At 43.7% G+C, this 25389-nt stretch overlaps 1 pseudogene; it reads right to left on the bottom strand.

The window, feature by feature from the left end:
- Positions 1 to 6471: 6471 nt before the first annotated feature.
- LOC120605730 (uncharacterized) lies at positions 6472 to 6587 on the bottom strand (annotated as a pseudogene).
- Positions 6588 to 25389: the final 18802 nt, after the last annotated feature.

Here is a 25389-nt window from a genome sequence, read left to right as displayed (position 1 = left end):
TGAATTATAGACGCTCACCCCAGTCACTGCCATCAGGTCACCCCTTCTCTCCTGTAAGGCTCACTCAGTGTTAATTGAGAAAAATAACTGCAAATTTAGTTTTTTTCCAGATGTGCATAGGTCAGAACCTTTGTAGGAATTTTGTGAAGTTTTTTTCATTCCTCTGGAAGGGTGCTGTGGGAACAGCAGTATCGAATATCCTGCATGTTGACGTGGAGGTCAGTACAATTATACCCATATAAATGACAGAGTATAAATCAAGGCTCACTGTTCTTCATATAACTGTCGTGCTCCATTTTCTTCATCCGCCAGTTATTACAAGGAGGTTGATGAGATTCTAATTTTCTTTCTCTTATGGATCATTTGCTTTGTACTATTTTTTAGATGAACTAACAATTTTTTTTCTTGAAAGTCCAGTAATGTATCATGGAGCCTGCCATTAGCAAGTGCACATTCAAATGCTCAGGGTTTTCTTTTAATATGCAGGTTTAAAGCATTTTCCTCAAGTCTCCACATCTAAGAGATCATTCGTGGTCATTTTTTTTCTCACTGAGTTCCTTGTTGACAGGCATGTAAGCTGTTTCTCTACCTTCTTGACTCAGGCTGTGGTGCACTGATACTAGATCTTGAATTTCCCGGGCCAATGTATCTGTAGGAAAACTCCTAGGTATGAAATTGCTGGGCCCATGGAGGTGTGCATGTTCAGTGCTGACACATGAGGCCCATGGCACTTCAGAGGGGCTAGTGGCTCTGATGCTCATTCAGGCAGGGCATTTGTCACCACAGCAGCTGGGCTCTGCCTGTGCACTTTGCAGAGAGTGGAAGTGCTTTGGTCCCCAAGCATCTCAGGCAGAGTTTCGTCCTGCATCACCTCTCCTTCATTCCTGTGTGCACTTCTGCATCGCCAACCCAATCCCTCACTCCAGCTGCTCCCCACTCCTTCGTGCCTGCATTATTGCAACGTCTCCTGGCTGACTCCCTGGTTCCACATGCCTGCCCTTCAGGACCACCAGGCTCTTACCCCATGTGGACCAGCTTCTGGTTTATGGATCTTCCAGACCATTGCACCCCCTTCAACAGCTTCAGTGGCCTCGTGTGAAGGGTGGACTACATCAGTGTAGGTAGACCTTTATTCATCATTCCAAACCTTTCCAGTAAGGTTCCGGAAGTGTTTGCGTTTACTTGTCAAATAGCTCATGGTGGTAGAGGCAGGAGTCCAATCTACGTGTTTATTACACTTGGCTGTGGAACAAAGGTGCCATTTCTTGTATCTCATAGTCTGGAGGGCTACCTCTGCTACTGAGTATTTTAAAATCTAGTCTATGCATGTGAAAGTTTCAAACATGTTTGCAACTTCTTTGATATTTTTCCCAAAGAGAAATGGGGTCTCGGCCCCTCATTGAACCAGAGGTGACACGAGTATTCCTTTTCACCGACAGATGCCTTGTAAACAACACTGTGTGACATCTAAGGTTATGCTTGACATGGCCATGAGCCTCTGCCTGGACACTCAGGTCACTGCTGTGGAGCTCTCAGCTACAGAGTACTAGATCTGGACGACCTGAGACTGCCCTGCTGTGAGGACACTCAGGCCACATTTGCATGTCTCATGTGGGTCCCTCTGCCACGTCCAGGTCTAGCTGCAGACGTGGGACTGAGTCACTTCCAGAGCATCAAAACGCCTGGCTGTCCATTCATTCCAGCAAGTGGGTCTCCTCTGTCAAGACCCAACATCACAGAGCAAAAAAGTGCCAAACCTCTGCCACTTGTCTCAATGCCAACCCCATGACCACCATCAAAATAATACAGTGTTTCATGTCACTAGTTTGAATGGTTAGTTCTAAACAGGTTTTTTTTTTTTTTTTTTAATACTAAGAGCAACAAGAATAACACCCTTGTAGAAATTCTAAAGGTGCTATGGAACGTACATGAAAAACTGAGTGTTTTTTTTTCTTTCTGTAGCCTTCCTGCTTGGCCTCTGGACTTAATAGCTTCCTTTCTGTATGTCCTTTGAGATTTATTAATTGAACTAGCAGATAGCTCTGATACTGTCACATGTCTCTAAGGAATTTCCCTAAGTTTCCTCATTGCATCTCCATTGACCATGAACACACAGGGAGGGGATGGCTGGAAGGGCGTCCTCTGCTCCACAGTTTTCTCCAAACTAGATTCTAAACTCTCTTTAGCACTGCACTTTGAATGTTGTTTCTCCAATCACAGGGACACATTGTTCTGAATATATTTCCTAATTCTTCATTTTCCCCTCAATTTCATTGTCTACACGCACACACAAACACACACTCACACATTTTTGTATCAATCTGGGATCATTAAAATTCTTCCTTGGAGAAACACAATATTACCTGTTATTGCTCACCCTCTTTCAACTGGATCATCTCTAGAGTAAATGTGACACCGTTTATATTAATATAGATTTTATACCTTATCAGCGTCCTATTTAATAAAGAAATTATCTGTAAATCAGCAATGATTTGTACCATCGTATAACGTACCTTGAAAAGTAGACATTTTCTTTGAATATGGCAAAACTCTTATCTATATCCTAAAATTGTCACTTGCTCCATCTTTTGGGGCCTGGTTCCTTACATTCCTATGGCAAGTGTTATCATAAATGGGTATAATTGGATTTCCACATATGAGCCAGAACACACATTGTTATCTAGAGTTTCAGGTCATCTAAATATTCATTTACAAAAGCAATGCTTATATATTTTCACCAAACCCACTATTAAAATATAGTGATTCTTTATTCTTATATTTTCAATGAATAGCCAGCTTTTAATACACATAATGACATGAAATTGTTCAATGAATTCAGAGACGGAGAAATAATTAAGTATATAGATTTAATTATGTAAATTAAGAACATAGATGCAGAGAATAAGAGAATTTATATAACATAGTTATATGCTTAGAGAGAAATACAAATTTTAAAACTGATTTCTACTAATGTTTTTTAATTGATGTGGAACACATTTCCAGTTGTGTGTTCTAGGAATGTCTGGTGACTCAGGAATAGTAGAAATGGGTTGTGATCATACTGTAATAAAAAATAGAACCACTTTATACGGTTAACATATTAGATTTGACATGTTCACCCGGAAATTCTCACTATCAACTCTAATTGCATGGGCAAGTCACTTTCTGTCATATACCATGTTTTCAGAGAGAGAATAATAATGGGGGGGACTGGTGTTTATTTTTCGAAAGAAAACATGTTTTCTGTTTTAATTCTCTTAAATGCTACCCTTGTCCATGTAAACACACACGTGTTTATATAGCATCACTTGGACCCAGATTGTGCAGCGTACGTTCACCCTGAAAATTGTGTGACATGACCCGTCACCATGGAAATGTGATGATGCCCTTCCTGCCTTTCGTTGCATCTGTCACTCTGTGAGTTGGGAGGGAGGAGGCGAGACATTCTCAGATACTCACTGCTCGAGATATAGAGATGGGAACTTCATTTGTTCTGGAAGTAGGTTCATATTGACCTTCTAAATGCAGCTCCATCAAAGGGGCCAGATAATCTTGACTAAAAATACATTCGTCATTTTTAAAACCATTGCTAACACTCCCATTTTGACTACAGGGTTGTAAGTGTCTTTATAGGTTTGTAGTATTACCTAATTGATATTTCTGATTCTTCTCTCAAGTGGGCTGTCCTATCATTTTCCTAAAGTTAGAACAATTTAAGATTCCCTAATGAACACTGTCCTCACTCTCCAGAGAACTGATCCGGAAGAAAACTCCTATACTGCTTTGGGTCGGGAGAATTGTTCCACGCATTCACAGAGACTGAGAATCCATGCCAGCAGTAGACATGACAGGGAAGGGGAATTCCAGGTCAACTCCTCAGAATGTGGATGCCAAAATCTGAGCTAAATGTAAGTATTCTAAATCCAGAGATTTAAGAAAAGAGAAAAACTGTGATTTCATGAGGCATGTCCATGGATTGATATGGACAGGATCACTGAAAGTTTGGGTGCTGCCTGGGAGACTGATGAGATGGGACAGAGCCTTCGAGTAGGTGGAATGAACACTGGGTGACATAGATTAGGAGGGCTTGGTGGTTCTCTTTGAAGGTCCTGTTGTGGGGTAAGCGGCTAAGGAGAGATCCTTCTCAGAGGAAATCGGACTCTGTCCACTGCCCCTGCATAGTGCCAGGATGGAGGAGACAGTAGCAGAGACTGAATTTTGTTGAAGAAGGTCTTGGGCAGGGAAGGTGCACACTGAGAGCCAGTGCACACTCAGGCAGGACTTAGCTCAGGCTGCTCAGACAGTTGCTCAGAGCAATAGTTAGTAAACAGTGGAGCTTTCAGCCTTAATTCACTGAAGCACAAAAGAACCACATCCTCAGGTCATGGGCATCAACTCCACATCCAGGGTTGGTCATGAAAGGGAAGCTAAGTTTTAGAATGTTGTCCTGTGGTACTTGGTCCAGAATGTTCTGAGTTGGCTTGGGAGTCACCCAGACAACTGGTGGCTCGGGGTGGAACCCTGGTCAGGGGGAAGGCTCAGAGTGAGATAACTAACTGACTGTGGGCAGACGCTGGAGGAGGATAGTAACAAGTTGGGATGTCCCTGGTCCCCTGAGGCACTATGATCGGAGGGAAGTCTCGTATATGATGGACTCCTAGTGGCTCAGCCTCCTCCTCAAGGGCATCACCTACCACAGAAAGCAATGGTAGGCGCATTTTAGAAAGACAGTGAGGAGAGCGCTTGCTTCAGGCATCCAGGGACGAAGTCAGGTGTCAGAAGAGTTCTGGACCTCTGTCCTCAGGACACCAAACACGTTATTACACTAAACCCATCTCTCATCACTTTTGTAACTCTGGGCAAGTCACTTAATCGCTCTAAATTTCTGTGATCTTCATGGTAAAGTATGGGTCTCAGCTCCTGCTTTGCCTCTCTTGCTGCAGGGTTGTTGTGGGGATCCCAGGAAATGACAACAGATACTTCTCATGAGATAGAAAACATCAGTCCTATGGGAACAATGAAAAGTGACCTTCCACTCTCCTTTGCCCTGGAGTCACCCAAGTCCCCTCTCTGGAGGTAACCACTACCGAACATCTAGCTTGTATTTGCAGTCGCGCAATGATTGGACACTTACAGAGCAATGACTTGGCACCAGTCACTTATTATTCTGAAGGTTTACCTGTATTCAATCAGGTAATAGTCATAAGTAGGCCAGCTTCTGTGGCCATGCCTGGAAGTGCTAGTGTGTACATAGCTCCCACACACAGCTCATCTTGAGAAGATGTTCTCAGTGTCACATTGCCCGGGGCAGCCACAGGTGCATGTAACAGCTGGCCATGGCATAGTCATTGGTGTGAAAGGCACATGGAGGACCCACATGCTCTTGGTCAGCTGAGAAGTTGTAAGAAGTGAGAGGTTAATGTAGAGCAGCTCCTGTCAGTGAGGGGTCAGCCCCTGCTTTGGGGCAGTTAAGAGTCAGGAAGACGACATCACAATAAACCTTAGAAGCTTACAAACCCTGTAAAAACCTACGCTAGGACAGTGGCAAGTAAGCACTTAAACGTGAACTGGTGGAGACCCAGACGTCCCTCAGCCTTACTGCACATCTTTTACGCTACTGGGGTAGAGAGTGTCAATGTTTTTCCTGGCCTCCCCTGTGTGAGGAACTGTCCTCCTGTCTATGGGCAGCGTGAGCATGGACAACCAATGACTCTAAGGATATGTGCGATCTATTGAAAAAAAAAAAACTGGGAGGAAAATATCACACAGCTGATAGTGACTATTTTAAATCATGAGATTTCAGTATTTTCAAATATTCCGCATTTGATTTTGTTTATGAAAAACGATTAGTGAGTAAATCTAAAGAGATACTTTTCCTAGACTTGAGTTTGGTCCCCCAATCAGTTTCCTTTTCATCAACAACATAATCTTATAGAAGAGAGTATAAATCCAATAGTAGCATCTGTAAATTCTGCCCGAAGAATTGATTTTGGAAGACGTGAAAAAGAGGGTGGCAATTTAGCTGAATTTTACAACCGTAGAAAAATCATAAGACTTTTCCATTTTAGTGCTTACTCGTTAGACTGACCATTTTCCATGGATTAGGTTCCCGTTAGCTAGAAAGCCAAGGGCTGTATTTCTCCTTTTTTCCTGCTTTTTTGTAACTTTCTTCATCTGCCCAGGAATACAGCCTTGCTGAACACCTCAGTTCCTACTGATCAACCAGCCACATCCACACCCTCCAGTCCAAAGTCCACATCAGGCACAGATCCCTGAATATGTCCTGGGCAGCATCACCAATGACTGACACTTGCTCTGTGTTTCCCTAACCACACCCAATGTGGTAGAGGAGCCTTCTGGAGACAGGGCCGCTGAGAAGGAACCATCTATTCCACATGTAAGCTCGCCTTCCTTCCTTTGTGATAGAAATGTTGTTTTATTGTTTATGCATTTATTTATTATTATTATTTATGCCTACAGAACCTGGTCTTCCTAGGTGGTCTCCCATCCAAGTACTTACCAGGCCTGACCCTGCTTAGCTTCTGAGATCAGACATCAGGCTTGTTCAAGGTGGCATATCTGTAGACCATGGACTGTGGCTCCACTGGGGCGCAAACCCAGGACCTTCTGCGTGTAAAGCAGATGTGCTAACTGGGGAGATTGTTGAGTGTGATTTTTTTGTGTGTTTGTCGAGTGATTCCTGATTCAAGAGTGCATTCAAAATGACAGCTTTAGTCACAAACTGTAGGGTAGGGAGCATTTTCCTCTGTATAGAATTTTTGTTCTTGAAGAAGAATGTGTGTTTGCCAATCCAAGTACACTCGGAGACCTTCCATGAAGAATCAAACTTTCCCACAGGCATTCTGTACATTTTCTCTTGTGGACATTAACTCAGGTACTGTTTCCCATCTGGTGTCCTAAAGTCATCAAGAGAACAGAAGCCCTGTGCTGAGTATCCAGGATGAAGTGCTTCTAACAGTGTGTTTGTTGTTGTTGTTCTCTAATGGCAGGTGGATGCAGAAGATAAAAACATATGTATTCAGGAATCACTCACTTGCTGAGGCTAAATCTGGGTGCTGACCACGGTGGGGCTTTCCTGCAAGTTTGGTCTGGAAGACCTCTGATTCTGGGTTCCTGCCGGGAAGGAATGTTGGGGGTGTAGTGGAAGGAAATGGTTGTACAGGGAAGAATTGTGGCCTGTTCTACAGTGCCCGGCAGCCGTGACGACTTTTAGGCTGTGGTCTGTGCAAGAGTGGACAGACAGACTCAATGACACACACACATGCACTGCATAGAAATAAATGAGAAGAAGGACATTATCACAGATGATGGCATCAATATTACATAATGGGATTTCAGTGTTTGCAAATCTTCTCTATTTTGTTTATTTCATGAAAAAGGAGTAGTGAAGTAATATAATCAGGTAGTTTGTGAAGTGAGTAATGTTCTCAATAAGTTTGCTTTGCATCAAGGAAAAATCCTTAGAGAAATGTTTTGATGAAAGCAGTACTAGCATGTGTGGATTATGCAGGAAGAAATGATCTTGGAGGAAATCACAAAGACAGTGGCAATTTAGCTGAATTTCAAAACAGGTGGGAGGAGTCAGGCCTCTTTCTTTGAAATAAGGCATGATTGTCGTGTTAACTCTTTGTTAAACTGAGTTATTTCCCACTGTGTAGGTTCCTTTCAGAAAGCCAAAAGCACATTTTTTTTTCTTTTCTTCTCTGCTCCTCTCCTTGGCCTTTCTTTCTCAAGCAAGGAGGAGGGCCCGGCAGCAGCTCAGTTCATACTTAGCCACCACCCTCATCAGTACACTCTCCCCACCGTCAGCACTCAGCAGAGTTCCATAGTCCTTCATAAGCAGCAGCACCAAGGACTGACAGTCACTCTGTGTCCTCACAGATTCCCCAGAGTTCCTGTGGGAGGAGCCTCCCAGTGAGAGGGCAGATGAGCTGACATCCATCACCAAGGTAAGCTTGCTCCACTTCCCTTGCAATACAAATGAGGCTTTATTACTTTATTAGTAAAATTAAGATATAAAAAAGTGAACAAGTGCATTCAGGATGATACAGACATTCACTTCATCGTGAGAGTGAAGAGTGTGAGTCTAGTACCAAGTGATAACTGATTAACCTTCAAAAATGACAGCTGCAGTTACAAACTATGTGGGACGGAGGTTTCTTTGTCTTAGCAGTTTTTCCTCCTTGGAAGAGAAGTTGGTAATTGCCCACCCAAAATGGCCTTGAGAGGTAGTTCCTCCAGGGAAGTTCTTGCCCTTTGGCCTGTTCTTGCTCATGGGTTCTGTTGCTGTCTCCAACTTTTCCCATCTGGTTTTCTATTGTAACTGATTTAAGCAAAGACATGTGCAAACAGGACGCAGCATGATGTGACTCTCATTGTATTTTCTGTCATTTCAGGTTGTTCCACTTGCCCTTGAAGACAGTATGTATTTTAGAATTTTTCATTTCCTGAGGAAAAATCTAGAAACTGAGAAAGGGGTGGTATACTTGCTGGCTTTAGTGTTTCTCTTTATGTTACTGTAAAGACTATAGTAGCTGCTGTCAGATGTCTAATAAACATTCACCTCTCCATTGCATCATGAGTGGATAGATACCTAAGTGCATTAATCACTTTATAAATTTTAAATGTGTGCATTTATTGTATGCCAAGTGTAAACCTCAATAAACTGGAACACAAATCCCAACACCACCCAGGACAATGTTCACTGGATTCTTAATGCATAAACCATGATTTAGAATCTGTCTCCATGCCATAAAAAAATCTTTTAGTATAGAATATCACCTCTCAGTAGGAGTCATGGCATTTTGTGTGGTCATGATGTGGCCACTTCATTCACAAGGCCTTTCTGTTAAAGGAAGGTCTCTGAATGTCTCCTTCCCCTCCCCCTCGCTGATTACTGGGCAGGGCTCCTTTCTTTTGCAGGTGGCCAACAGTGTACCCCATGCCATACCCAGTTTGGTGGAATCTGAGCCAGGACGAGCCTCCAGGAATTTTTGCTAGCAATCTATTGTGACTTTCTGCAAAGAGGGCTAATATTTACCATCAGCCCCTCTTGCTAAGAATACACAGTGTCATTCTGTCTCCATCACTTCTCTGAGTTATGGACTTTGTGTGCTGGGCGAGAAACCCTGTGTGTAATATGAAGAGAACCAAGAGCTCTTCAGGACTGAGCATCAGGGTAGCACTGGGCTCCCACTCTAGGAGAAAGGGGACATCGTGCACTGTAAGGTGGGACAGAGAAGTTCCACAGTGTGACAGGAACATCACCCTCCATGTCCCTGTGGAACTCACAGAGACATAGGGTCATGGTTTCTTTTGGAGGGAGGGCTCTGTAAGAAATCAAGTCCAGGAAGTTAGTTTAAGTCAATATCATATGAAATGAGCCAAGTGATGGTTTGAGTTTCTTTGGACCAGGACAGCTGTGAGAATTATGAATGTAGTAGAATTTCATTCTACTTTCCCCATCGAGCAAAACTGAGGCTGTTTCAATGTAAAATGTCACTAGTTTATCCCAGAACCTGTCTCCTTGAGACATGGTTGTCCTAGAAATCCTTAATCTCTAGATCACAGCTTCCCAGTGGAGCTGAAGGGAATCCTGGTGGGTGTGATTCAATGTTAAAATAAAGGCTGGCACTACCTAGTCTCCAAGAAATCAGAGACAGCCACCAGTGGACTCCAACTGCAAGGAAAGCTCCTAGAGGTTTAGGCTGGACCTTGAGAGGGAAACGACTTAGTGGAGCAGAGGAAGTTTCAGGAAGAGCACCAAGGCCCTGTGGTGACCAGGTGGTGGCTTCAAGATCAGGACAGGTAGTATAACACGTTCCCCTGAGCCCAGTCTGGCCCAGATTGAGCATGACATCTGTCTTGAATGAGAATGAGAAAGGACAGGGCCATCTTGCTGGAGTGAACAAAGTATAGACCCACCTTTTCTTAACCTGGAGAGAGGAGCTTTCCTCCTGCCCTGTGGTCTCTGCTATCTGCTGCTTGACAACCAGACTCTTTCTCCTTCCCTCTCTTATAGCCTGCCTTCTTTTCTCTCCCTTCCTAGCAACCTCCACTCTCTCTCCCATATCTCATTCTTTTCTTTCTTTCTTTTTATCTTTGCTATTTCACTTCATTTCATTTTATTGTTTTGTGAGAAAAAGTGCACAGCATGAAATCAAACCTCTAAACCCCGATTTAGCGCACAGTACAGCATTGATAAGCACATGCCTATTGTTGCAAGGCAGACCTCTAAAACTTTTTCAACTCACATGAGGAAAACTGTCTACCTGTTGACATAGGTCCATTTTCTCCTCCTCCCTATTCTTGGAAAGCGGCCTTCAACTTAGCTTCTTTGCGTGTGACAAATTTAGATACTTACCTAAATGGAATCGCACAGTATTTGTTTCTCTGTGACCTGCTTATTTCACTTAGAATAATGTCCTCAGGTTTATTCCTGTTGCTGAAAATGTCTGGATTTCTTTGGTTTTTAAAGATGAATAATATTCTGTTGAATGAATATACCTTTTTTTTTTTTTATTACCCATTCATCTGCCAATGGACATAGGGCCTGTTTCTGGATCTGGGCTATTGTGAACAATGCTGCAATGATCACAGGAGTGCAGTTATCTCCTCAAGACCCAGATTTTATTTCTGTGGGATGCATAGCAACAGTGCGACTGCTGGATCACATCATAGTTCTGGTTGTAAATTTTTGAGGAACCTCAATACTGTTCCGCATGATGGCTGCACCATTTTACGTTTCCTTGGACAGTGTAGGAAGGTTGTAGTTTCCCCACCTCCTCACCAATATCTGTTATCTCTTTTTTCTCTTTTGGATAATACACATCCTGGCAGGAGAGAGGCACTATTTCATGGTCTTTTTGATGTGCATTAGTGATGTTGGGCACCTTTCATAGCTCTATGGACCGTGTATGCTTGCTTTGGAGAAATGTCTTTTAAAGTCGTTGGCCATTTTTTATTAGGTTATACTGGTTTTGGTTTTGTTTTTTGCAATTGAGTGTTAACTTTTTGTATATATTTTGAATATCATCTCTTATTCAGATATAAGCTTTCCAAATGTTTTCTCATATTCTCCAGGTGTCATTTTCTGGATTGTTGAAGAGACTATCCTTTCTCCATTGTATCAACCGAGAACCCTTCTCAAAGATCATTTGGCCCTATCAATGTGTTTATTTAGGACTCTCTATTCTTTTCCATTGATCTTTCTGTCTGTTTTTTCATGCCACTAACATGCTGTTTTGATTACGGAAGCTTTGTCTTGTGTTTTGAAGTCAGAAAGTGTGGACTCTCCTTCTTTGTTCTTCATTGTCAAGATAGTTTTGGCTACTGGGATGCTTTATGGTTCCACAGACCTTGCAGGAGTTTTTCTTTCTATAAAAGTGGCATTGAGATGTCGCTAGATGCAGTATGAATCCGTAGATCCTTTTAGCTTTTGTGAAAATGTTAACAATATCAAGTCTTCCAACCCGTGAACACAGTATTTCATTCCAATTATTTGAGTCTTTTAATTCCTTCTATTTTTAGTGTACGAGTCTTCCATCCACTTTCGGGTCTTTCCACCACCTTCCCAGGCTGTAGTCCAGAGTCAGGGCTGAAAAGGGTGAGAAGGGTGAGAATTGAAGTGTCCTAGCATTCACCACTCTGATTCTGTCTAGCACAGATCTGCTAGCCATGCTCTTCACCTTTGCTTACAGCTGGACCTGCTGCTGGGAATAATCTAGTATCTGGTTTGGGCCATACTTTTGAACAACACTGGAGCCTGTAGTAACTTGTGGCACAGATACATGAGTCCATGAAGTACACGCATGTGAATATTCGATCAACTGTGCAAACAACTGGGCAGAAACCAGCAGGGGAGAGTAGGGTACACCGTCCACATCATTGAATTCTAGAGTTGCTCTATCCAGTATGGCAGGCTGTTGCCAGATGTGGCTGTTTTTAATTAATTAATCTTGATAATTTATTAACTCGGTGAATGAAAATAAAATAACAACATCCATTTACTCTTTCACACTAACCACATTTAATTGTGTCTATAACAGTCGGAATTTCTGGTTGATAACTTTGGAGGTGGAAGCAGTGTTGGGCCAAAGGTGACTGCTTCGGCATCTCTCTGATTTGAAGTTTTGCAAGTGTCATCAATGTCTTGTTCCAGGGGTCTGACTCCACAGAGCCCCGGGAAGGTCTGAGAACATGGAAGAAAGATTAAGGTGATGCCATCTGACTCATCATAGGCTCAACTGAAGCTAGATGAGTAAGTGAGACCCTCTTTCTAAAGCTTTTTTGCTCTTGATTCTGTTTCTAAAGGTTTGGTGTTGGAGAACATCTCTGACTTCAGCAGTGATCACGAAGATGATCTAGGTAGGTGCCAACACTCAGTTCTGATATAATTGGAGGGGATTCCTGGGACCAATTGGTGGCATGTGTTACATGGGAGACTGAGAAAGGGACATATAAAATCAGACAGAGAAATGAAATGTGTGTAGAAGCTTGATTAATTTTTCTGCACTTTTAATGATGTCATAGAAAGAAGAACTGTGTCTATGGGCTTTGAGAGTGTTTGACATCATCTTTTCTTGTAAAGCTATTTAAAATTTATCATTCCCACATGACTTGCTCTTTCCTTTCCCTACCCCAAGGAAATCTCCTCAAAACATTTATAGAAGAATAAAAGAACTTCGAACTTCTGTTGCATGGTCCACAAAAGGTAAGGTAAAAGCCTGTGCACATTCTCCATTGTTTCTTAGCTTACTTACTGTCAGTTCAGAAAAAGCAGCAATAATAAATACTGCCTGTGAATGCAAAAGTGAAAACAATAGGATGGTAATCCTCTAGGGAAACCAATTGAAGACATCATGAGTACATTTTCCCAGGGAACGAATACCTATTCCTTTTGCAGCCACAGGTGAAAGATGGTGGTGGAGTCCATGGAACCCAGGAGGAAAGTAAGAAAAAGCTTGAGAAGCCTATCAGCAGATCCGTCGGGAGATGTGCCTGATGATTCCAGGTTGGGTTCTTCATTGTAATTTCTGCCTCCTGGCTTTTCAAGTTCTTCCCAATTCAGTTGAATAGGGTGGACAGACTTGTTTGGGGAACTTTAATGCTGAGAGATCCTCATGCAGTCCCATTGGGCCATCATCCCTTGATAATGTTTGCTGAGGTCATTGTTGGAACCTCATGAGCTTCTGATTAATTCACCCCACTGCAGGATCTAGGAAGGCAAGAGGAGTTTGTAGACCCTGGACTGTGGTGAGGAAGGAATGAACAGGGAGGTGGCACACTGAGCACTAGTGAAGCCACTGCCTGCTGTCAATCAGGCATAGCACAAGCTGCTCGGACTAATAGTCAGCAGACAGTGGAGGTTTCGCCTTAATTCATGGAATCACCAAAGCACCAACACAAAAGGCCAGTATCTCTATTCATGGACATTAAGTGCTCATCCAGGGTTTTTCAATGAAAGAGAAGCTAGTTTTTGGTAAATTTGTCTTGTAGCAGTAGGTATAGAATGCTCTGAGTTGGCTTGGGCATCGCCCAGACCACTAGTGATTCAGTACGGTGACTTGGTCATGGGAAAGGCTCAGCGCAAGACAGCTGACATTGGACAGACGCTGGGGGAGGATGGCCACAAGTTGGGACTTCGCTGGTCCTTATGAGGGGCTTTGCTCAGAGAAAACTGTTGTTTTTGTGGTCAGAGCCTGAAAAGTAGAAGCGGAGTCTGCATTATAAAGTTGGACTCCACATGGCTCAGTCTCCTCCTCCCAGACATCGCCTCTCTCCAACAGAAATGTTGGGGCAGGAGCATTTGACAAAGACACTGAGGGCATATCATTGTTCAGACACCTAGGGCATAGTCTCAGGTGTCTTAGAAGTTCAGGATCTCTGGGCCCAGGATACCATCCATGTTCTCATTCCAGATTACACTCATCAGTGTTGTGTCTCTGGGCAAATCACTTGATCTCTGTATATTTCTATGCTTTTCAGTGTAAATTATAAGTCACAGCTTCTGCTTTGCCTTCTCTGCTGTAAGGTTGATGTGGGGATTTGAGGAGATGATAATAGATACTCTCCATGAACTTGAAAGCATCACACCCATGCAAAGGATAAAAGTAACCTACCTGCCTCCTTTGCTGTGGAGACATCCCAGTCCCTTCTCTAGGTTCAGCTGCTACCAAGTGTCTAGGTTATACTTGTAGTCACACAATGATTAGATACTTACAGAGCAATTACGTAGCACCAGTCCCTTATTTTTCTCATAGCTTTACCTGTATATAATCATTTTTAGCCTCATCGCATAATACTAATGAGTAGGCCACCTTAAAATTTGCATATCTTGGAACTGGGCATTGAAGTCCCAAGGAGTCTGAAGGAACTTCCCTGGTATATGGAACTTCTAAACAAGGAATAAGAGGTTCAAATGAGTTTACATCTGGCTACACCACAGTGTAAATCCCTCAATGCAACCCGAGGAAGGTACTGTGGAAATATGCTCATTAAGTCAATTCAGGAATAATTATTTGGTAGTTTCATTTTAAGAGAAAATTATATAAATTCAAAGCCATGCTCTTTCCAATTGCATGGGTGCAATTTAAATGTCTCCATTCGATCGGTAGTGCTGTAACTATAGAATAAAAGATGCATCGAAACCCAAAATGTGGTTCAATTTAAATAGTAAGCAGGATCTCTAGCTAATGCACAGATAGTATCTGATTTTGGATATGAGCTGAATAGATCTCTCCCTGATACAGTATCTCCAGAGTTGTAAAAATGGATACACTTTATCTAGAATAGGTTTAGATGAACATAAAGTTGACAGATAGTACACCTAGTTCCCATATCCCACTCCTCCCCTAGCCATAGCATCTTACATTTGTGTGATACGTTTGTTATAATTAATGATATAATATTGATATATTTTTACTAATTAAAAAAGTCCTGAATTTACATTGAATTTCACTCTGTGCTGGAACATTCTTTGGCCAGAATATCATGTATCACCATTAGAGTGTCATAGAGCCATCTGTACACCGCTATTCATAGCCCCATTCTACACAGTAGCCAACAAATGGAAACCACCCCTAAGTCGATCCATGAGTGGATAAATAAAATGTGATGGGTACCCGTATTGGAATGCTCTTCCTACTTAGTGACATGAGGTAGTCAAAAGAAAGACAAATAACATATGATTCCACTTATGTGAGATCCCTGGAGAAAGCAAATTCATTGTAAGAGAAAGTAGAGATGATCAAGGGATGAAATGGGGAGTGGTGGGGTGATTCGCTAATGGGATCAGAGTGTATGTGGGATAGGAGGACATATTTAGGTAGAGATAGTAGAGATGGTCCACATATAATGAATGTTCCTGAAGCTACTGACCTATATGCCCACAATAAATATAAATATTATGTATACTTCACTACAACACAAAGGTTAAAAATCCAATATTAAAGATGAAGACAGTAGCAGCACATATGAATGCAAGTGCTGAGATGGTCTTGTAATATACGAAAAAGAAGTGGGAACTTGGCCGGGTTTATGATGGGCAAGAGGAGTCAGTGAAACTCTATCATTGAAACATAGCGTGCATTTTCGTTTCCCCTTTAGGATTATGTCCGATACACTGGATTCCCTTTAGCTTTCATGCCAAAGGCTCCATTTCTTTTTCTTTCCTGCCCCTCTTTTTGCCCTTCCTTCAGGCACCCAGGAGGATGACCCTGCAGCAGCTCAGTTCATGCTTATTAAATGGCCACATCCTCACACACTCGCCTCACGAGCACTCGAGTCTTCCCAGCCCCTCTTTATGTGAGTCTCACGAGTAGGTCCTGAGCAGCATCACCAGTGACTGACAGCTACCTTTTGTCTTTTCAGCTCTCCCTGAAGTGGTGATGCAGAATCTCCCTAGAACACCGCATATGAGGAGGTTCCATCTATCCCCAAGTTGAACTCGCTTTTTTGCACTGAGATGGAAAATTTTTTTCTCTTTTTCAATAAAATTAGCATATGAAAATGTGAACATGTATATGCTCCATGACACAGACAGTTTACTAGGTAGGGAGACTGTCTAGTGAGAGCCTATTACCCCTGATACCTGATTCAAGAGGGCACTCAAAAAGGACAGCAGCAGTTACAAACTGTACGTTAGAGAGCATTTTCCCCTGCAGAAAGTTTATCTCTTTGAAAAGGAAACTGTAAGTGCCCAACCAAATGGACTTGAGAGACCTTCCATTATGAGCTTCAAGCTTTTCCTCAAGTTTCCCTTATGTTTTCTCTTGGGTCATTGATTCGACCACTGTTTCCTGTCTGGGGTGCTAAGGCCATCCAGGGAAACGAAGGCCTGTGCAGTGTCCAGGATGAAGTAATCCTCACTGGGTTTTTTTCTATTTTTCTAATTGCAGTTGGATGTGTGAACAGATGAAAAAATGGATGTATCATGAAATTGGTCAGTTGTTGAAAAAAAAAATCTAGGTTCTGAAGAAGGTGGGACTTTTCTGCAGGTTTGGTCTGGAAGCCCCAGATTCTAGGTTCCTGGTGGGAATGAGGGTTGGTGTGTAGTGAAAGGAAGTAGTTGTACAGGAAAAAACTCTGGCCAGTGGCCTGATGAGGCTTTCTTTAATGAACTCAGTGAACCGAAATACAATAAAATATCACTTGGTCACTCCTACTAGTCCCACTCTAGTTTGAATGAAACAATTGGAATTTCAAGTTGGTAAGGTTGGATGTGAGAGTTGTCATGGGCAAGTGAAAGTGAAAAGGTAAAAGTTGATTCCTTCAGCATCTCTGATTTGAAGGTTGGTAACTGTGGTCAATGTCTAGGTGAAGGGCTATGACTCCACAGAGCCCAAGAAAGGTGCAGTAAATGTGGGGAACATCAGGGTGATGCCTATGACTCAACATAGACTCAAGGGAACTAGAAGGAATGGGGGAGACTCTCTTTTTAATAATTTTATTGCTCATGTTTCTGTGTCTCCGGATTATGTATGAGAGAGCTTCTCTGACTCCAGCAGCAAGGATGAAGACTCTACAGGTAGGCACCAACACGCAGGTCAGATCCCATGGGAGAAGGGCCTGGGAACAGTTAGTGGCACCTGCTGCTTGGAAAACTGAGGAAGGGAGACATGACATTAGACAAAAAACAAACAAATAAATAAATAAATAAATAAATAAATAAATAAATAAATAAGAAGGAAATAGGCGTAGAAGTCTGATGTGTTCTTTTTCTTTTTGAATAGTGTCACAGGAAGAGGAATTGTTTCCGTAGGCTATGAGAGTGGCGTGTTTGTCATCCTGATTCCTTGCTTTGCTATTAAAAAAATTATCATTCCCACAAGTCTTATTCTTACATCCCCCTACCCTAGAGCTATATCAGAGCTTGGGCATTGATCTGTTAGCACTCCTGGGAATCGTATGCAGGAGACTGTGGTTTTGTTTTTCATATTGACCCATGATGGATGTACTTTAATGGGACTCAACGACTCCCTCATAGGCCCTTAAACTGAGGACAAAGCCTTCCAGTGTATACCAGGTGGTGTGTAAGAAGTAAACTCTCTTCCTTTTAAAGTAAATCAGCACCTTCATGTTTCTGTGCTCATGTTTGCTCCTCACTTAAAGGGCACTCCCAGAGCTGCATGAGGGAAAGAACAATTCCTCTGGCATTACGGCTATTGGTCCAGTACCCTTGAGCTCATCTCAGCCTCCACATGTCACCCATGTTTGAGGTGCTGAATGCTTCCATGTGAGAGAGGCCTGTGTCCAGCTGCCTCTCCGGGCCCTCCATGGCCGACAGGATTCTAGAGGGCACACTTTTTCCTGCAGCATTGCTGACCTGATTCCCTGGGATTGACCAGGCCCCAAACTGTCTCTCCGACTGGCAGGGCCAGGGATTCACTAGATGAGGAGTGTTGAGATGAGGGTCATAATGGATCCTGGGGTTTGGCTACCTAATCCCAGGAGCTGCAGGATGCTGGGTTTCCACCTTGACTCTAACTCTCCCATTTTTTCCCAGGTCCCCCCACAATGTTGGTGCACCTGTCCACTCGAAGAGAGGTGTGATGAAGCCTGCGACATAAGGAGCGTAAGAGTGCATGGAATTGACATCTTTCCTTTCTTTTCCACGTTCTCTCGTTCCTATCCACAAGCCTGTATTTGTGAGTCTTCCCAGCCCCTCTTTATGTGATTCTCATCGAAGGCCCTGGTCCCATGCTGGCACTTGAGGTCCTGGGATTGTCACTGTCTGTAATATCTCCCTCTAATTCTGCGCTTTCTCTCATTTAGGATGGCCCTGGCTCCTGACCTTCAGTGCACCATTGAATTGAGTTGAGCAACCCTACGTGGCCCAGGCCAGGAGCTGGGCTGGGAGTCAGAAGGGCTTGGCTCGTTCTGCAGTGAAGGAGGGGCCCTGTTCTGCCCTGGGCACCACCCCACATGGTGAATGGCTTTGATATGCATAATTGTTCTCTTACCTCCAGGTTTCAACAAATTTCATCACAGTTGCTCCAGAAGAAAGAGTAGAGGAAATCATTGGGAAGGAAGAAGAAATAGAAGAACTGTGAATTTGCCTTGCCTGGGCTGAAAACGGTAAGGCACATAAGTGTGCCCGTTCTCCCTTGCTTCCTAACTTACTTGTTGGCAAATTCAGAGAGTCTCACAAAAAGCTGGGGTTTCTGCTATTTCATTTGACCCCCAAACTGTGATAAAATGGCGGTAAAACTCAGGGAGGTCAGTGAAGGACGCCCTGGGTACATCTAGCTATGGATGGCTAAGCATTCCATTGAAGCCCCGGGGTTGCTAGCCTGCATCCTGCAGCAGTGGCTTACACTGTGAGGATAGGGCTCTAGGTGCCTATAGGCCACCATGTTTATGATTCGAGGATGTGCTGGTCACTGTGTTTTCTGTGAAGAGAGCCATTAAAATGGCTCGACATCTCACTCAGCAGGAAGGGAGCTGCCAACCCGCCCTCTCAAACTCCAAATGGAACACTCACATCCATCTGCTACTCCTGAGGGTGTGCAGCCCAGGCTTCTGCCAATCAGAGATGAATGTGGGGAAGTGGGGGAAGATTAGGTTTGCCGCTTCCTAGAACTTTGTGAACTTGTAAAGTCCCACAAGCCCAGAAGACGCTGCATGGCCACACCACAGCATTTCTGGATTGGGGAAGACAGACAGAGCTGCCCCTTCCACAGAACTCACAGTGTGTTCCTGGGATGTCTACTGTCTCTTTCTTTTCTAAGGTATCCCTTTTATTTTAGGGTTGCAGTCAAGACAGAGAATCACGGGATCAATGTCTTGGGCCCTGAGGTCAGAATTCTGGCTGCCACTCAGCTGTTGTGGGAGCTGGACAAAGCCTTCTCAATGACAAAAAAATCCCCAGGCTTGGGTTGGGGAGTCAATAAGATCATGTAGGCAAAGCCCAAAGCCCTTAGCTCACTGGCCAGTCGATAAAAAGTCCTCGATATTTTATTATATACAATTGGGGTTTTGCTGTTGTGTTTTCTACCAAGCAACCATTTCACATTTTCTAGGGTCCTGGGGGACTCACCATACCCTCACTGGAGCTAGTAGGGTGGTGGGGTTGTGACTGAGACTACCCTCCCCCAGCGATGGGCAGGTGGCCCCAAGCCAGGCAAATTGGATGCTCTCTTCCTGGAATGGGAAACTCAAACAGTTGGAGTGCCTCTCGCCTGAGTGTTGGTGCCCTAAGAGTCTCCCTTTTTGTGTTTCCAGAGCTGTCTTTGCCAAGTGACTATCTCCAAGAGTTCCCCTTTTTGGGTTTTCCAGAGCTACCTTGGTTTCATCCCATTTCCCAGTTTTCGAGGTTTCTGTCACTCTGGGAGAGCCTATTAGCCTTCCAGTTCATCCGCTTGTGGCTTTTGTAGCTTATGGCACAAGACCCCTGACACTGACAAATGCTGCAAGGAGAGGGCACACTCTGAGCTGTCCTCTGTCCTGAAAGGAAGGTTGGATGCTGGGGCGCCTGTGGGAGCAGGTTGGCAAATCCTTAATTTGGACTCAAGTCCTTACAGGACCTTGGCTGAGCACTGCCCTCCTTGCTCATGCCACTTCATCCCCATTGGCCTCCTTGCTATATGTCACACTCAGTGGTGGTCACGTTCCCACCCCAGGGTCTTTGCACTTGCTATTCCCTTTGCCTGAAATGCTCTTCTTCCAGAAACCTGCATAGCCTACTCCTTTACCTCTTTGCTCGAATGTCACCTTCTCAGTGGGGCCTCCCTCAACCAACTTACCTCAAAACACAATCCCGACCCATCTGGGCCTGAGCTGTCTGACCACTTGCCTAGTTTATTTTTCTTCAGACACTTCTAACCGACTATATCATTACTTATTATTTTGTTGTCTACAATCCAAGCTCCACGGGGCAGGGCTATATGACTGTTTTCTCTCTTCAATATCCCCAGCACAGTAACCTGGCACATAGTAGGTACTCAATAACTATTTCTTGACCTGAGTTTCATTTGGGGAGGATAGAGTCAGAAACGTGGTGGAACATGCCTTCCTCTCACAGAGCCTATTGCCAGCCTAACCCTGGAGGTCTTGGCTGACAGATGCCTCCCCCTGGGAGGACCCCACTCTCTCAATGAGCTGCATGGCAGGGGGAGAGAGCCCTGTAAGGCCTGGTCTCTCCTGGATGGAGAGCCAGTATGTCTTGTAAGACTCTCAGCGATAATAAGAGTAACAACAATAATAATAATGAAAAATAGCAGCGGCAGTAACCTTTTACAGGTGCTGGCTTTTTCTCCCATCTGGGTGTGAGTTAAGCGCTTTACACAATATCTGATTCAAGTCTCATCTCATTCCCATGAGGTAATCATATTAAATCCATTATAAAGATGAGAAAACTGAGGCTCGGAGAGTGTGCCACCATCGCCGGCCACTTCCTTGAGCCTGGCATATAGCAGACATTGAACAAATGGTGTTCTCCTTCTCTCCCCCATATAAGGTGGTGGGACATGAGGCTTTGGGCAGGAACATGGGAGGTCTTCTGGGAGGCCCCAGAAGACCTCCCATGTTCCTTGCAGTTGTAGGAGCAAGGGTGTGCATCTGGTGGTGTGCTTTGTGCTTAGGCACCTGGATGTCCCAGTGGCCACTTTCAGGAGAGGCAGCGTCCTGCGCCTGGACAGTTTTTGCCTCACTTGGTGCCCAGGCCACACCCTGCTGCAGTGGCAGCCCCAGAGCTGAGCGACCTACAGCCTCCGCGGCCAGGGACTCAGAATGCTGCTCACCCAGCAATGGCTTCTTGTCTGCGGTGCCAGGGAACACTGGGCATGAGGGTGTGGGAGGGCAGCCCTGGCCCTGGTCTGAGCCCTCTGCTGACCTGGCAGCTCTTTAGTCTTGCCCCACAGAGGCCCCGTAGAGACATGGTAGAGGGCTAGGTAGGGAGGGGGCAGGGTACAGGACCCTCAGGAGAGGGTGAGCCGCAGCATCCTGGAAAAGAGTCTTGAAGGAAGGATGACCACTGGCGGCTGGGCGGCCATCTTGGATGTAGGGCTCACCTGGATGACTACTTGCCTACCTTAGGGCTTGAGGCAGGTGAGTTTGGCGGTAGGGGTTTCAGGTTTGTGGGAGAAGTGTTCTCTGGATGGTTTTCTGCTGTGAGCAGGGTCCCATGAGTGTAAGGGCCCTTCAGGTGTGGGGCACACCTGCCTGAGTCTAGGTAGGACACCTTGTCCTGGAGGAGCATGCAGGCTGGTCTCACTAAGATGAGACAACCTCTTGGCGGCCTTAAGGGGAATTCAGGGTAGGGGTGGAGGGCTACATGTGGCTGCGAAGAAGAACTGGGCTTAATGAAAGGGAGGAAATTCCCTTTGGGAAAATAAAGGCTCCCCCCAACCCACTGCCACTCATACCCAATTTCAAACCTTGGAAGGACCCCAGGAGCTAGAGGACTCTCTTCGTGAGAGTCCCTGGTCAGCAGGTTTCTCCATTTTGTGGCATGTGCCTGAGCTCTCCTGGAAGACAGGGTCCCCTCACTCACCACTTCACTTTACTCAAGCAGGACAGTGACAGTCAGACTGGATTCAGCTGCCCCTCTGCCCCTCACTCTCTCTGCGGCCAGCCAGGAGCCCTGTGTTGCCTTTAGAGTTAAGAGCCTGCAACTTCCTGCAGAGGGGGAGACTATAGTGATGGGTTCCTGAGGAAGCATTTAGATGCCTTGTGTGTGGCTGTGAGTGTCTGCTTTCACTGTGAATATTGACTCTTAATTGGCAAGTCTCCTATGGAATGCAGAGCAGGGCATGTGGCTAAGGTAAGATGACACTCCAGTGAGCCCACTGTCCTTACTGAAATTCCTCCACTTTTCTTGAATCAGTCTCCCTGAATTGCTGTCTTTCCCATTCTTCCTCCAAAGGCTTCATGTTACTGTTGTGTTTACCTCAACTGTTACTCCTTTCGTCTGCTGGTCATATGAGTATTTTCCCTTAGGAATTATGGGCAAAAAGCCAGTAGAGGCGAAGAAAGGCAATTCCTTTAGCTGTTCCTCCAGGGCATCACCAGACAGGGCAGGTCAGCACTGTGGGGAATCGGGTCCTTTCTGATCCCTACAGTAGCAGCTACCTGTTCCAGAGTGTGCTCAGCCTTCTTCAAGGCACCACCAAGTTGAGAAGCAGAGGATGGGCCACAGTGATGACACCATCAGATTCATGGAGATTCATCTTTTGTTTCTTGATTTAATTTTTTTGTGGTTGCTGTGAGCTTTGGTTAAGTTCAGGAGTTCTAAAATGTTTGATTCTAACCATTTTGAGTCTATTCATTGCTTTGTGGTGGGAGGCCCCTTAGTTTTCCCCACTCCATTATTCTCATTGACATCACTCTGCTCCTTAAATCTTACTTACTTTAAATCACACCTGCAGTAAATGACTTTCTCTACTTCCCGTGCTCTAATCATCTCGGCAAGTGTTTTGGTTTTTCCTGACTAAGTGTGGCTCTGACTTCTTGGTGGTAACTTCAGATTGATGATGCTGGAAGCACATTTCTAGTTTCCTTCTTCTCTTTCCCACAGTCCTTCTCAGTCTGTCCTGCTTGTCACAGAGCTTGCTGAGGCAGAAGGAACATGAGGACTGGGGGCTGGATTTGTCATGATTCCCACAGTGGTCTCATATTTCAGCACTGTCTTCCTTGGAGGTATGCCTAAGTTATGGTTGGTATTTTAGTTTTCTCTTCTGTTTGTGTGTGCATGTGTTTGGGTGTTTTTGAGAGTGAATTTAGGGAAAAATATTGGAAAACACTTTTCTTTGGAAATTGGTCACATCCCTTTCTATAGGTATATTGTTTCAAAAAGAGATTGTAATAATGTATGGTAGTGCCGAGATATGAATGAGGCCCCACATTTTAAGCCTCTATTGAAAAGTTTGCTTTAAGTTCTTTCACTTTTACAGAAGATGCATATTTGTACCTCACTGAACAAACAAAAAAAATCCAAAGAGGACTTTTTATTCTTTAAAGAAATGTGAAAGCTATAGCAGCCATCATCAAGTGTTTTGCGAGACCTGCTCCAGAGGCAGTGGCACCCCAGGCAGCAAGAGTTGTTCTGACAAGCTTCTTCCCCGGGAACCAAACTCACATCTCAGCATCAAGCCAGCCTAGCTTTGAACTGTCTGTGAGCATCTGTGCTTTATCTCCATGGATCTGTGCATCTGTTAGCAGGGTGTGTGCTTAAGTGATTGATACTTCGCTTTACATCCTGTCTGCTTTAGGAAAGTTTCCTAGGAACGCTCTGCTTTCAGGTAGTGGGGATACCTGCATACGTATATGAGGGGAGAAGACATGTATAGTTGATAATTATCTTCTTAGAAATATGGTTTCTTGAACCTGAAAATTTCTTTAATGTTCTGTTTAAATGTGTGCACTGTAGAACACATTTAACTTTATTTGTCCATGAAAGATTGTGTGGCACAGAAATGGCAGGAATGTGTGATGATGGTACTTCAGTAATAGACACTCGGTTTTATTCAAGAGTTTGCTTTGTTCCATTCACCTTGACATTTTCACTATTGACTGTATTTGGAGGCAGATCATTTTGTGCGATAGAGCTCATATTCAAGCAAAGACACAGCATAGTAATATGTGGATCTGAGAGTCAGTGTGAAAACAAAACTTTAACTCTGTAAACCAGCAGCTGGACCCCACAGTGTGGATTGTGAAATCACACTGAATGTCATGTTGTGCTCTGTCACAATGGTTCTGTGCTGATATGTGTCTTGTCCCTGATTCTAACTGCCACTCTTTGTGCTGAGTGTGTGAAAGGGCTTAGCAGGGAGATATAGTCTAGAATTCACTCTTCAGATGAGGAATGTTCATTGCAGCTGCAGCAGTGTGTTCACGCTGGCCCATTGAATGCTGTCCCTTCAAATGGCCTAGTTCCTATTTCTCAATATACTTCCTGATTATTTTAATTTTCTTTCTAGTATTTGTCATGTAAAGTTATAAATGTGTCATTTCTTATATCAGGACGCTCTCCTCCCATATAGATATGTATTGGGAAATATGGAATGTATGTTGAATGCTGTTTTTACCTTTTCAAACTTAAGAAGTTTATTAATTTCAGAACTTTGAAGAGACTTCAAAACTGTGATGTGTAGGGAGGCTTTTCACACAATGAAGAGACCCTAACATTGTTTTTACTATGTCTTCTCTCTCTCGCATCCTGAAGTAATTGTTGAATTCATTATATTTAGGGTACATTGCTTCCACTTGCATTTCTAGTTTTCCAAATTGTATCATTAAAATGTGTAACTAGATTTCAGTTTTGAAGTAAAAAACACGTTTACTTTTGTATTGTTGCTGTTTTCAAAATCTCTCAGTTTACAGAGATAACAATTTTATATTTTCATGTAACCATTCCCTTCACCAGAGCTAAGAATGGTGAAAATGCAGTTTAAAAAAAAATAACGTTTACCCAATTAATAGCCAGTATTTCAACAAACAATGATAGATTAAGAAACAGGTTAATGAACAAATGGGAGCTTATAGATAATCAAGTATATGGAGAGTTTGTTACACATAGAGAAATATAGCAATGTACACATATGAGGAGAAAATAAAAATTCATTAAATGGATAATTAATTTTTCATATAGAATTGCAGCTTTGACAAAGAAGGTGTCTCCATGAATGATATTTTAATGTAACGCACAACTGATTCTGTCTGACTCTCCTTCTAGAGCTCTTTCTCTGAGGAGGCACTTGCCTTATTTTTGAGGGGTTTATATTTATAAGGAGGAAATGATGTGACCTGATATTGTTTCACAGTTTTGAGAATATGGGGTATTTTAAAAGATAATGTCCCTTCTTCAGGAAGCTGGTGTTCATCATATTTGCATACATAGCTCTTGACCATGAGTTAGACAACTGGATC

The sequence above is a fragment of the Pteropus medius genome, unplaced genomic scaffold (genome assembly GCF_902729225.1).
Source record: "Pteropus medius unplaced genomic scaffold, Ma_sr-lr_union100, whole genome shotgun sequence".
Lineage (NCBI taxonomy): Eukaryota > Metazoa > Chordata > Mammalia > Chiroptera > Pteropodidae > Pteropus > Pteropus medius.
This window is presented reverse-complemented; position numbering and strand designations above follow the sequence as displayed.